Source organism: Equus caballus, chromosome 19, assembly GCF_041296265.1.
Source record: "Equus caballus isolate H_3958 breed thoroughbred chromosome 19, TB-T2T, whole genome shotgun sequence".
NCBI classification, from domain to species: Eukaryota; Metazoa; Chordata; class Mammalia; order Perissodactyla; family Equidae; genus Equus; species Equus caballus.
In genome coordinates, this window is record NC_091702.1 from 24,755,559 (window position 1) to 24,769,935 (window position 14,377).

Sequence of the window (14,377 nt, forward strand, 5' to 3'; positions counted from 1 at the left end):
TAACCTTTCTGGCAAGTTACTATTTATTTACTTTAATCTTAGCAATTTCATTTTGTTTTCTTTGAGTCAGAGGAGGATAAATTGGTTTGGAAAGGCAGTGGTTTTCCTGGCAGTACGTTAAGTGAGGAAATCATGAATTATTTTGTAAGTAAGCATAATGGATAATGTGGTAAGTATATAATCATGTCTTTAGCTGGGAGGTAGTATAATTTACTAGTTAAGAAAATGAACTTTTGAGTGAGATAGAACTAGGTTTATGTTTAACTCTGATAGTTGTACTGCTGATGACCTTGGGCACGTAACATTAACTCTGAGCCCAGTCTCTTCATTTATAAGGTGGAAATTCTAACACTAACATAGGGATGTTGTCTTGTGGATTAAGTTAGATCATGTGAGGTACCTTCTCCACTGCTTGACTCAAACAAAGTACTTAATCAATTATTGCTATTACCACTATTTAATTATCTGGAGATATATTTAGTAGTTTTTTTAAAAAAAAAACTTATTCTGTTTTTCTTGTAGAACAAATTAGGCAGATTACTACATTTTTGTCTGTTACATCAGCAGATTACAGAATACAGTTAAAAGTTTGAAAAATTTGCTGATCAATTCAGAAAAGTCTTGCTTTCTTTGGTGGAAAGAGTTATTTAATAGTTCTCTCAATTATTGCATTGTACTAATGTCAAAAGTTATACATTTTATTGAAGGTTTTGCTTTATTATCATATAATTAAACTTTTAAAAGTCTTTGGTTTTAGCATCCCCGTTTTCATCTTTAATTTTGCTGGTAAATTTTCCAAAACAATCCTTTATATTTGCAATTTAATGCTATCATATTTTTAATAAATTAATATAGTATGCCTTTAATTTCATTAATTTACCCCTATGGGTTGTTTGGTTTGTTGAAATTTGAGGTTGAAAGACTAAAATGGATTTATTATTATGTTTATTTAAAATAAAAGCAACCAAATGTGTGAAATAACATCTAACCACTACTTTGTCTCCTTGGATAAGTTTCTGGAAAATGATGTTTTAATTTTAATTTTTTTTAAAAATTCTATATTATTTCCTAATAGCCTTTCCTTTTTTTTTTGATTTTCATGGGTTTATTATTATTGTCATTGATATTTGTTATTTAAATGTATTATTGAATTGTAATTGTGCTATACTGATTTCAGAAAATGTAGCCTATAGCATTGTTCAGGTATTTTCTTTTCATCTATTTGGTGTGATAAAGGCTAAATCTTAGAAATGTTTTAACATATTGGTGAAGGTATATCCTGCCTTCATTATTTGAATGAAGTCATGAGTTAGTCAGGGTTCTCCAGAGAAACAGAACCCACAGGATATATAGAGATATATAGAAAGAGATTTACTATGAGGGATTAGCTCACACAATTATGCAGGCTGAGAAGTCCCACAATCTACTGCTTGCAAGCTGGTGGCCCAGGAAAGTCAGTGTTGTTGTTCTAGTCCAAACCCTAAGTCCTAAGACTCAGAGGAGTTAATGATGTTAGTCTGAGTCTGAGTCTGAGTCTGAAGGCCTTAAAACCAGGGAGCCAATGGTGTAAATCCTGGTTTAAGTCCACAGGCGTGAGAACCAGGAGCGCTGATGTCCAAGGGCAGAAGATCAATGTCCCAGCTCAGACAGAGAGCAAATTCATTTTTCCTCTGCCTTTTTGTTCTATTTGGGCTCTCAATGGATTGGATGATGCTTACCCGCATTGGTAAGGGGGATCTTTATTCACTCTATGATTCAAATGCTAATCTCTTCCAGAAACACTCCCATAGACACACTCAGAAATAATGTTTTACTGGCTATCTGGTCATCCTTTAGCCTAGTCAAGTTGACATATAAAATTAACCATCCCAGGCCATGAGTCCAATTACATGTATAAGCTTATTTTTTATTAAATATGTATTTAAGTATATTATTGGTGTCTATTAGTCTATTTTCCTTAATATTCCAAATATTTTAAAGTGGGACCAAAGGTGGAGTATTAGAATATTTCAAATTATTTTTCATTTCATGTTATTATACCTTTCATTTTTAAGTTTTATAATATGATTTATACTTAACCATGAAGCCACAGCTGAGATAAGCACAAAAAATGTAATTTGGATGTTTCTTTATTCTCAGTTTTCTCTAGTGACATATTTTTTCTTTCTATCAGAGCTTCATTTCATCCTTTTGAAAACAAGTGTAATTTTCCACCAATTTATTATATTTCCTTTAATTTTATTTTATTTCTTTCCTTGAGAAATTATTTTAAAATAGCTAAAAGTCTTTATCCCAGATCTAAACCCTGTTACCTATTGTCTCCTACTTTTGAAATAAAAATATTTTGCTTTTCCAATAACTAAATTTTAGGATATAGAGGCCTCCGTATTTTTTCATAGGACAGAAATTGTCTACACTTTTCTATAAATGTCACATTAAAATATTAGATGCCCATCTTTAGAAACTGCATATCAATGATAACATTTTCTATGAGTTCATATTTAGAACAGGAAATAATTTATGTCATATCTATCTCAGCACTCGTTTAGCAAAATCACAACCTATAAGTAAAAACATGCACACACACATAAATGCAGTATGAAGGGAATTGTACAAATAATACGCAAGCTTGCCTCTGAGGAATGTTATCACTGTGAATTCAAACAAAGGAAGTAGAAACTTGATATTAGACTTCATCTATACTCACAAAGCCTGCCAATTTGGAATAGGCTCTAATATGTGATGAAAGAGTGATGTGTAATCATTAATTTTGATCAGAGTCAACAAATAGTAAGATGTTAAGTTAAAAGAGAAACGGCATTGCATTGGAACTCTGAAGGCCCAGAACCAAATTCTATGTGAACTGGAGTGATTCTGTTACTTCTCATCTGTGACTAGGTAAGTTTGGTAATATTTTATAGATTAATGGATTACATGTATTAGTGAAAAAGCAATTCAAAATACTACTTTATAATTCAGTAGGTGATTTGTATTAAGGAATACGTAAGTTATATAAGAAAATAAATATTTTTCTTTGTAATTGTTTTCACATACTTAAAACTGTTAACTCAAGTATTTTTAATATTCTTTTTTCCACCTTTTTCCAATGTCCATTTCGTACTCAGACTCTTTCATTAAAGATGATAAGCTTCTTAAATTTCTGTTTGGGCCTTGTCTGAACCAGCATTAGTTTAGAACTTATATAGTCTGAATTGTTGAGTTTCATTTGTTGTTCAAATATCTGGGTGTCTATTTTTATCATTTTGACCATTCATTTATTGTGCTTTTTATATTAAATGTATTCTGAAAGCCACTCTGTTGGGTCTCAAGAATATAGATGAGAGGCAAAGCCTCTGATGCCTAGGGGAAGAGATATAAAATACGCAAAAAATTGAAAGACATAAAAATCAGAGTAAAATCAAAGTATAATAAAAACACCTCTACCTCTATGTGAAGAAGTTGGTATTACCTTTAAGACAGAGGTAACATCAGAGAAGTGTATTGATGTAAAATAATGCATTTCTATTGAGTGCAATATAAGGTTCTACTCAGCACCCAGTGAACAGGGATGTGGTTGTTACTCAATGAAGAAAAGATGGGGAGAGTAATATGCTGAAGTACAAAGGCATACAAGAGATGGCTTATTTAGGGTGCGGGGAGACACTGGGTGTTGCTAATCCATAGGTGCTTAGATTTGGTAAGGGAATGGCCAGAAATGAACATGAAGAAGTATCTTGGAGACTGATCGTAAGGACTTTGTACATTTTACTAAGATGTTTAGATTGTATCCTACGCACAAACCAGAGCCATTGGAGGTTGGGCAGTAGGAGAGTGGTATCTATGACCTGTTATTTAGAAAGGTGCCTGCAATGATGCTATAAGAGAAGAAACTACTGGAGAGATTGTTTTAAGAGTATACAAGAGGGGCTGGCCCCGTGGCCGAGTGGTTAAGTTTGCGCGCTCCGCTGCAGGCGGCCCAGTGTTTCGTTGGTTCGAATCCTGGGCGCGGACATGGCACTGCTCATCAAACCACGCTGAGGCAGCATCCCACATACCACAACTAGAAGGACCCACAACGAAGAATATACAACTATGTACTGGGGCTTAGGGGAGAAAGAGGAAAAAATAAAATCTTTAAAAAAAAAAAAAAAAAAAAAAGAGTATACAAGAGAACAAAGCTCTGATAGAATTTTGGAGGGAGTTTTAAGAGAAGTAGAAAATTCCAGAGACATTTCTAGAGTAAAACTGACAACATTTCATGATTGACTGGGTTTAGAGAGTGATGGAGAAATAAGAAAAAGATTATTCACTCCATGCGCACACTCAATCTTGCATCTATACTCTTATTAAACCTTCATGGTTAGACATTGGTTTAAGTATGGGGGACACAGAGACAAACTCAACTCAATTTTCGCCCTTATAAAGCTCATTGCTTAGTGTTTCTCCTGGGGGGATTTTGGTTTTGATGATCATGATAGTAATTGATGAATGCTTTCCTAATATATGGGATAAGACTAAGCTTTGTCAAAATATAGAAATTAATCAGTGGGTTAAGTCTGATTGCTTTTTTGAATTCTTCAAACTTTTGTGTTCAATATTTTGATGTCACCGGGCTGGTATGCTACTCTCTGTTTTTTCCTAAATGACTAAAGAATGAAACTATGTGTGCAGAGTTTTTCAAGAATAATTTATTACTGCATTGGAGAGAAACAGAAATGTATTACCCCCCAGATTTTCATTGCAGTTTGCTTTTGAATGTTTGTAGATTCAAATTGAGTAGAGAGGATGTTAATTAGTGTGCAGATTTTTTTAATTGTCTATAATAGGAAGCTAATTGGTGTTTTCCTTAAAGAATGAATTTAAGGAAATGTGTTTTGAAAAGTGTGGTGTTATTAATAGCACTGATCCAAGTAGTAGAGACTATTGATTGAGTAAAATAAGCAGTTTTGATTGTTTAACTGCAGGCTTCATTCTGGGAAACCAGAATTAATTTAAATGCTGATAATAATTACAAGACTTACTACATGGTAAGTCTGACCTAACTCTGGGTGTACTTTTGTAAAGATTAACTCATTAATTTATGTAATCTGAATTCTGTATTCTGCCCCTTGATCATCTGTCTACTGAACCCTTTTCATTATCCCATCCCCTCCCCCTGCTCCCAATACTGATCATCTAATCCACAATTGCTTGCTGTTGGAATCCCTTTGCCCTGCAAGTGGCCCTCTTATGTGGAATGTAACAAATAGGTACAACTCTAGCTATCTTCTGTGTCATCCAAGTGGTCCTCCAGAAACTTGTAAATCCTTGCCATGCCAAATGGTGGAAATATAGGCTGACCCACTGGTATGCCCTATCTTAACTCTACTGTCTCTCTCCAATATTCTTTTCCCACTCCTTAGGCAGGCTCTAAGACAGACCTGCTGCCCAAACGGACATCTAACCAGGAAATGAAATGCCTGAATCCCTTTTTTGAAGGCACCCCATATAGTCTGTCAGTAATACCTCCACATCCTGCTCTTACCTTTAAGGAGAGACAACAGCCTCTAATCATGAACATGGATTCCTCACATGCCTTGATGACAGCCTTGTTCCTTCACAGATTCTACAGGGGAGATGAAGTGATGGTTGGTGATGGCAGGGCCAGTTTTTCCTCCTTTTAAGTGAGCTTATGTCTTGTCCTATTTTAGGTGACTGTTCTCTTTTAAATATGGAATAGTTACTTAGCGTCTTTCATAATTCTGCACCAAAAGTAAAAGTCTCGTATAACAACTTATTGCAGGTATATACTGATAGACAAATCTACATACAAAATGGATTCTAGACATCCTCAGCTATCCTAATCACAAAAGTACTAGAAAAGTAAGCTTCCGAACAATGAGAGAGCACTTTCTCAGAGAGCCCTGGCTTTCACTTTGTCCAAACTCAGGTTAAAACTTTAGCATTATATACAAAATTAATTTAATGATTTTACAAATTTGTTTGTTCATTTTTGCACTTCAGTTCTCCCAAATGGAAGAGTTTAGGCTGCTCTATGCTCATACACTGAGAAATGATGACTGTCAGTAAAGAATGGGCACAAGCCTTCCCACAGTCCCCTAGTGTCACTGTTATGAATATAGTCTGTTTGAGAAAATAGGAAAGTATATAAAAATAAATTCTTTAACGGCTTTATTTAGATAATCATCTACACAAAATTCACCTATTTAAAGCATACAATTCAGTAGCTTTTATTATATTTGGAGTTGTGCAACCATTTCCACAATCAATTTTAGAACACTTTTCTCACCCCCCAAAAATAATTCCATACCCATTAGCAGTCACTTTCGATTCTCTAATCCTCCCAGCCCCTGGCAGTCACTAATCTCCTTTCTGCCTCTATAGATTTGCCTATTCTGGACATTTCATAAAAATAGAATCAAACAATGTGTGTTCTTTTGTGACTGGCTTGTTTCACTTAGCATAATGTTTTCAAAGTTCATGCATATTGTAGCATGTATCAGGATCTCGTTCATTTTTTATTGCAGAAAGAAAGAAGTAAATTTTAAAAACTCTCTGTTGCAAGTTGGGTTCCCCACAAAGAAATTTAGAGATGGAATTAGACATACAAAAGGTTTATTGGTGAGTAATACCTGTAAAAAGAAAAAAGTAGAAGCAGGATTGTATGAGAGGGCTGTCAGACCACAATGTACATCTCCCATCTGGGTCCCTCAGAACAGAGATTGCCCATTGGAGGAGTACTCCATTGCCAGGAAATGACCAGGCTCTTATACCACTGCCTTACTTGATGATTGTCCTGAGAATAAGCTGGAAGGCTGAGGCAAAGCCAGATAAAGCTAACAGCTAGAGGCTGTTAGCTAACCACATTCCTTGCAGTTGGACAAGTCCTTTCTTAAGGGGCAATCTGAGTGTCACATCTTTGTAACTAACATGGCTAAAATAAACATCTGTTAAAAAGATCTTCAATTATCTGGATGTGTACTCTGAGAATGCTGGATTAAAAACAAGCCTCTACTGCATATTCATTTGTTGTCATCTCTCCCTCAGCAGTTGTAAGGCAGAGGCTCTCAATTTCCTCCTTTTTGAGTCAACTTTCTTCAAGTAAGAATCTTTACACACAGTGGGAGCTCAACAAATGCTCTTGATTGACAGACCTAAACAAGCAGGACGAGTATTTCTTATTTGGACCTGAAGTCTTTTGTGGCACGCAATGAAAGAGCCCCATACCTCTTGTAACTCTGCACTGAGATGGTTCCACAGGATTACAAAGTGCATATGAAAATTGGCCTGGGACTGTTGGGTGGCTTCCTAAAGAATATACAATCAGGGTAATAATGCCAGAAATAGAAACCATGATTCTGTACAGCGCTTACTGCTCATAGCACACTGACAGACCTCATCGGCTGTGAATGGCTGTTTAGGTGAGAGGCTTTAAAAACTGACACCTTTGTTAACACTGCAGCTCCATAGCTCCAGAGCCACGTCCTATTGAAATCTTCTTGTGAATAACATTGAACCATGTGCTCCATCCAGTCTCCAGGTGCCCGAAATCTTCCTGAATTCCACATACCTCATTGTGAACTGGGAAACTAATCTGTACTCCCTCAGCCATGAAATTTGCCACTCAGAAAACTACATATTCATAATTTGAGAACCTGTAATGATGCATTGTAACTGACAGATGATCTAATCTCTAGGCACATATTGCTTTTGGTTTTGCTTATTGAAGATGGAAGAGATTTCTCTCATTTCTGTGATGGATCTTTATATACTTTTTATGAATCATGGTGGCAGTGTGATAAAATTAAGAAATTCCATTGATTCCGTTATGAAGGACTTCATTGCTCACCATGCACAATAAACCTGCATCATTGTTTGCACATAATATACATATTTAAGGACATAATTCATTTCAGAGTGCACAGCACACTGTGTGATCATAGAGAAAGCCTTTTTAAAAATTTTCCCTTGAATTCCTTTGGGGAAAAGCAATGAAAACAACTTTGGAAAATAGTAGAAAGCCATAAATCATGAGGAATTAACTAAAGTTTATTGAGTCATACACTTTAATTTCCGTCACAATAATACTTAAAGTGATTATGTGCTCTTGTCAACTATCATAATCTTTTCAAGGGACAGAACACTGCAGTCTCCTCCTTGATAACTTGGACACCAGCCCAGAAACCACTGTCCTACCTCCTTAAAAGGAATCTCTCTCCATGAAATATACATGAAATTAGCAGAATATTTTGGCCAAAATGTTCATGTATTTCATAGTTTATTTTAGCTACAATATAGGTAGTGTATGAAAAATCATGATTTAACCCTTTGCCACCGTGTCCCCCATTCTCTGTTTTGATAAAAGGTTTTGGTGCAATTTACTAAGTAAGATTGGAATTCAAGCCCCTCAAATGATTAAAGAGCTTGAAAATATTGAAAAATATATTTATACTTAAAAGATTGTCAGCTGTTAGAGGTAGAAAAACAAAAGTACATTTCCTAAAGATGGTGAAATTCAAATGTACCTAATAATATCTGATGTAAGAGTGAGCAACATTACATACTTACTGTGAGAAAACAATAACTTGGCTGTCAAATTGCACTTTTCTTTCTGTCTTGATAAGAAATTTGATTTCCTGGAAGATTGAAAGTTAAAGGAATGAAAAATATAGCAAAGGATATCTCAAGTCTGAACCTGTTCTGTTCAATGTGGAGCTTGGTCTATCTACTGTTTCTGGAAGTTGAACCTCTCGCTTTCATGTGTGCATGCATATGCACACCCTTTTCCATCTTCCCTTCACGGCTCAACAGTCCTCATCTTCAATTTTCTTGTGAAAACTTGGCAGATGACTATAAAGAAAATCAAAGTGGTCTTTTGAATGCCAGAAAGTGATCTCAAAAAATGCAGATAGACTACAGTATTATTAGGAATGAATATATATTTATATATCTTTTAGGGATGATATGCTACTCGTATTCCAATGCTATGCCAATCACACAAACAGATTTTCAACCTGTACTGAGTGACTACTCACTATCTGCATATTGGTACTGTGGGGTATTATACTGTGTCCCAAGTGGAGAGACATTCCACGCTCTCTAGGCACTCAGAGGAATATCAAATTCTGTTTTCAGTGTTAAGTTTTAAGCACCCCCAAGAAGAGAAGGCCTGGAAATTATCTTAGATGATTAAAAGGGATATCCAGTGTGTTCAAGATAAAACTCCTCATATAATCTGTCTAGAAGCATCTGATATCTGTTGTATAGAAGCAGGCAGAACCCTAGAGTAATTGTCATGAGTTAAAATGGCGGAGAACCGCATTTGAGGTAAGTGTGAGGAAGAACTAGTACAAAGCTAGAGCATTTCAACTTTACAATAAAGTATTTTTATTCATTCAACAGACGTTTACTGGGGCTACTCTGCACTAGGTTCTGTTCAGTATATTTATATTTAATAAAGAAAATGTACACTTCCCATCCTAGGGAGCAGGAGGGGAATGAGGAGCTAAGCAAACCAAGATAAGCATCTGCCAGTGCTGTGGAGAATGGCTTCCTGCCTTGGTTAGGCAATTGGACCAGATGTCCACTGTAGTCGTTCATGGTGCTGAGTTTCAGTGACCCCTAATTATAAAGACACTAGTTAACATGGCAGTATATGGTAAGTGCCATAGGTGAGGTATAAAAATAAGTTCTATAGGACTTAAAGGAGAGGGAAATGCTTCCTTTTTGAAATCTTAGAAGGCTGTACAGCAATAAAAAGGGGATTTGAGGTGAGCCTTAAAGGGTGGATAAGAGGTAATGTAAAAGGAAATAAATGGTCTAGGAAAGGCGGGAAAATGAGTGAACGAGTTGAAGAGACAAGTACTCCATGTGTTCAGGAGAGATAATTTTGAGCATCCTGGCCACAGTCATAATTTTTATGAAGGAATAACAGGGACTTCGGTTAGAGAAAGGGGCAGAGTATGTGTGTGTTGGAGAGGGAATGCTTCCCTCATTTATGATGGAAGTCCAAAAGAATACTGCATGTGCTCTTTTGTTACTTAATACAAGATTTTTATGCCCTAGAAGACAAATCAGGGTCACTATTTCCTTTTTCCAGTATCATTAAAACTCTAGATATGCCTGAGTCTTTTCTCCTTGTAGGGAAGTGTGACAATAGATGTCCATTGTTTTTGACTGTTAGCTGCTGTTTTTGGTTCACTGCTGAGATAAGTTTACTCTTATTCAAGCTGATAGAGTACTAGATCAAAAATAGGGTTTCGGTAGCAAATAGATGATCCAGAGAATAACTGCTCCTCATTGAGTACAAGGTTACACTTCAATCAAGGATGTTCTCCAAGTGCAACACAGTTCAAATAGTCAAAAGTAGTGTGTGTGTGTGTGTGTGTGTGTGTTTAATAGATTAGATCTCTTGATTTGCAGTGGCACTTTTATTACTATGCTGGGTTTTACACAGTTGTCTAATGTGCAAAAATAATTCCAATATTTGCATTGCCACAAGTGACACAAGAGGATGAAAAATTTTACAGAAATCTGTTTACATATATTTATACTTATATACATATGTTAAATGCATATGCAGTAATTTTTGTGAACTATTCACTCAATTGAGCAATAGTGAAGCTAAATTAGACAATGAAATGAATGCATTCTATCATATTTAAGGTGAAAGTGCTTGGTATCTCTTGGCTGGTTTTCCTCTATTTCTTAGACTACATCCATATTGTGTTTTCATGTAAAGATGAGCTGAACATACAGATGGCCAAAAACTTTTGTAATGTTGTCTAATGGAGTCAACATTTTTTTCCATCCATATTTTTAAAATAATTTGTGTTATTTTAAACATTTATGCCTTTCGAAACTGCCATGTTCAAGTGTACAATGAAAAATATAGTTTTTGTGACTTCTCACTTGAGGATGTCAGCTGGGCGGAAGTATTTACTAGAGTTTATTGAATGTCTGTAGTCTTTGTTTCCTTTCCTGGCTTGTCCCCTTCAGGCTTCTCTGAATTTCCACTACCAGTGTATACATGATGACGATGAGGATTACTTCTTGGCATGAATAGCCCAGTGGATGCTGTCCCAGAGTTGAAGTGTATTTTACTCTGCTCTGAAGAACTCTGGCTAAATCCTAGCCAATCCTGGCCCTTTGCAGAGGGTTTTCAGGGTATCCATCTTTTAAAAAATACTCCCCGGCTATTCTGATGTACAGGCAGAGTTGAGAACCATTGCGACAGTACTTCCCTGGATAAGGGGAGCCGTTTGCCTCCTGAGATATATTAACTAAGCAATATGTACTAATTGAAAGCTTAGACTGTTGCAGTAGTTCTCAAAGAACAAAAACCCTCAATAAACAAACAAAACCTATATTGAATGATTACTATGTGATAAGCATCTCATTATGTTATGCTATTTATTCTTCACACTAATGAAACATTTTCATGTTCTCATCTTCCCGGTTTCTTGACCTTGGTCTCTATGTTCTATCCCTCTCCCACTCTTTGCACATGCCAAGGCCCTCACTCTTTGCCTCCTTACCCTGGTGTATTTGCTTCATAGAAGTTTATTTTTCAACTGAAATTATTTTATTTGTTTACTTTTTTGTTGTCTTTCTTCTCTTTTGGAATGTAGCTCTGTGAGGACAGGTCTTTATGTTTTGTTTATTTTTATGTTCCATGGTCCTAGAATAGTGGCTGCTCCATCATCAAACTGAGTAGATATTTGTTAAATTAATAAGTGTCTACTCATTTATCATTCTCCTTAACTTCCTGTCTTCCTATTGCATCTTCTCTCTTTCCTTTGCTTTTGATTAGAAAATTCTAAGACTTTATTTGAGGTCAATTGTTTAATGTCTTTAAAGAAAAAAATACATGTACAACATTTTCATATTTCCAAAATAGTATCTCAGTGTTACTGTAGTTATCACCCAACCTGGATTATCTGGTTATATAGGAGTGATTTTAAAAAGAATAAAATGCATGATAAAATTCCTTCCTTATTTTTAATCTTTCAATCATACTTATTTAGTGGTAGCTTCACACACCTCACAGAGGTATTGTGATGATTAACGTCTGTTTAGTTCAGAATAGTAAGGCACCCTGAACCCCTAAGAGAAAAAGAGTTCTATAAATGTACATAATTAGTATTATCGTTTTCTCATTTGTAAACACAGAGAGAAAGTACCTATTCACATTCACAAGGGTATTATTGGGATTAATTAATTAATGTTTGCAAAGCAGCTGGAATGTAGGGGAAAACACATTTTCTTTGCTATTTAAAGTGCATTTCAAAGGTGAAGAGGCAAATTGTGTTTGCAGTTTAGAGTTATGTACTTATTTATCTTGAGTGTTCAGATAAATTGCTGGTTTTGCACTTGTCTTCTTCAACCACATACTAGATCCTAGTACCCTTTTAAACTCCTTCTATACTTGAGAAGACACCATAACCCTTTACTTTCTGTTTCTACAAAGTGGAAGTAGCTGGTCAATGCATATTATATTATTTCTTCTTTTCAAAGCTAGCTCATTCTGAAAAACATACAGGTTATTTAAGTCCTGTTTTATTTTTCCTTTGTCAACATGATACACTTTATTTTGTCCTTTGAATATGATTATATGTAAAGTTATTGAATTTTGACATTTTCTTATCCAGGCAGACGTGGATTTGATGCTACTGTTTCAGTATTTTACCATGAGTCTTACACTTGACTTCAAAGTGCTGTATTTCAGTTGAGTGGATGTTAAAATGTGGGCTCTGAGAGAAGGAGACACAGACTACAGTCAGGTTGCTTTCCTGCCATATGTATTTATTTTGTCATATGTTGTTTGAAGTCTTTGAAATTGAAACTATATGCTTATGATTTTTTAATGGGTTCCATTAAAAATTTTTGAATGGTTCCATTCGAAATGTGAATTTTGGCTCTAAAACTTGTCAGAGCACTCTGCTTCCCTCTTCAAGTTTGCCTCTTTATTACCTCCTTACTACTGAGTTTTCAGTAGATTACAACAGGCTCTTCTCAGTTGATATTGATCTTTTTTCCCTAATTTAGTGCATATTACACAACCAGTGCCTGTGTAAAGTCACAGGGATTACGTGCTTAACTGTGGTATCTTTATACCAGCTTCTAGTTAGTTAACTGGTACCAAAAGGATCAGGCACAGCCAGGAGCTTTAGTTAAATTAGTGTCAAGCTGCCATCTGATTATTTTTGCATGATCCCTTGCTTGGCAAAAAGCTTTACAGAAAAAGTAAAGTGATGCTTGTTATTCTTGTGCAGAGAGAATGATTAATACATTCTATATTTCCCTCCCAGACTCTCAGTCATCCCCCCTTCTATGACAAGTAGCCCTGAGATTCTTTTGGTTTTCTCTTTTTTATAGAAGAACTTTTGCTAATAATGGATAAGAAATTAATTAAGGAAAAATAATACATGTTGATGAAAGATCAGGTGAAAAACTGAATTTTAACATTACATAAATGGCGTAGGTCCTGGGTGGGTGAAGAAGTAACACAAGGTTTGTGTAAGGGTTATGCCCTGCTATGGTAATGAAGACCAAGAGAATATCATTCAGCTTCCCTCCTTTCCCTCAAGATACAAACATTAAATTTCCTTCTTCTCTAGTGCCTTATCAAATAATATACATATGCTGATATGAAGTTAAAACATCTGGCTAATCATGTCATTGTGATTGTTATATGATGTATAAAAACTCTACAAATCAGAAAAAAATAAAATTCAACTTTAACTAATTGGGTAGTATAATATATTTGGCTTTATATTGCTTTAAAGACCTATGAAGAGATGAGATGACATCTTTGGAGGTTAGAGTTGGATTTGAATTCTTGAGAAATGATGAAATTTTTAGGTTTTTTATTCTTCCCTCTAAACTGACAAAATATTTCACAAGTTAAGGGAAACATTGAAAGTGTAATGAAAACACAAGGCCCAAGACTGCATAAATGCATCTTGTTTTATTTACATTTCTAGATTTTGCAAAGCTGAGTTGTTGGATTTCTTCGTTGTTTGACAGAGCAGTGCTGAAAAGTCACCTAATACTTCTTTCAAGGGGCTTTTAAGTAGAAAGCTAGAAATATGCTTCAATTAACACAGGGTTTGCCAGGAATGTGTTTGCTCTCTTGACCTCATGATTTGTTAAAGATTATTTAATTTGTTATTTTTCACCTTTAAAATAGTTTAACAGAAGATGGAAATCTATCACCATATACATTTAGATAAACATTTACATCTTCACAAATACTAGACAAATCAATATTCTGCTAACTATTGTTCTGTTCCGTGGTGTATACAATTATTTGTTTGGCTCTCGGTGTGTTATGAACTTATTTATATTCATGTCAAATAATATCACCCACTTCTAC

The 14,377-nt window shown here is 35.2% G+C and overlaps 1 protein-coding gene across 8 annotated transcripts in view; it reads left to right on the plus strand.

Moving 5' to 3' along the window:
- NAALADL2 (N-acetylated alpha-linked acidic dipeptidase like 2) overlaps nt 1–14,377 on the plus strand; it is a 1,279,597-nt gene that overhangs the window by 309,998 nt on the left and 955,222 nt on the right. Inside the window, exon 1 of one of the 8 annotated variants that reach the window (XM_070242644.1) lies at nt 2,789–2,898. The exons of the other annotated variants lie outside the window; for them this stretch is intronic. The gene's annotated coding sequence lies outside the window, so the exon portion shown is untranslated. Of the gene's footprint in view, nt 1–2,788; nt 2,899–14,377 lie in introns of those variants that run through there. 8 annotated transcript variants of the gene reach the window in all.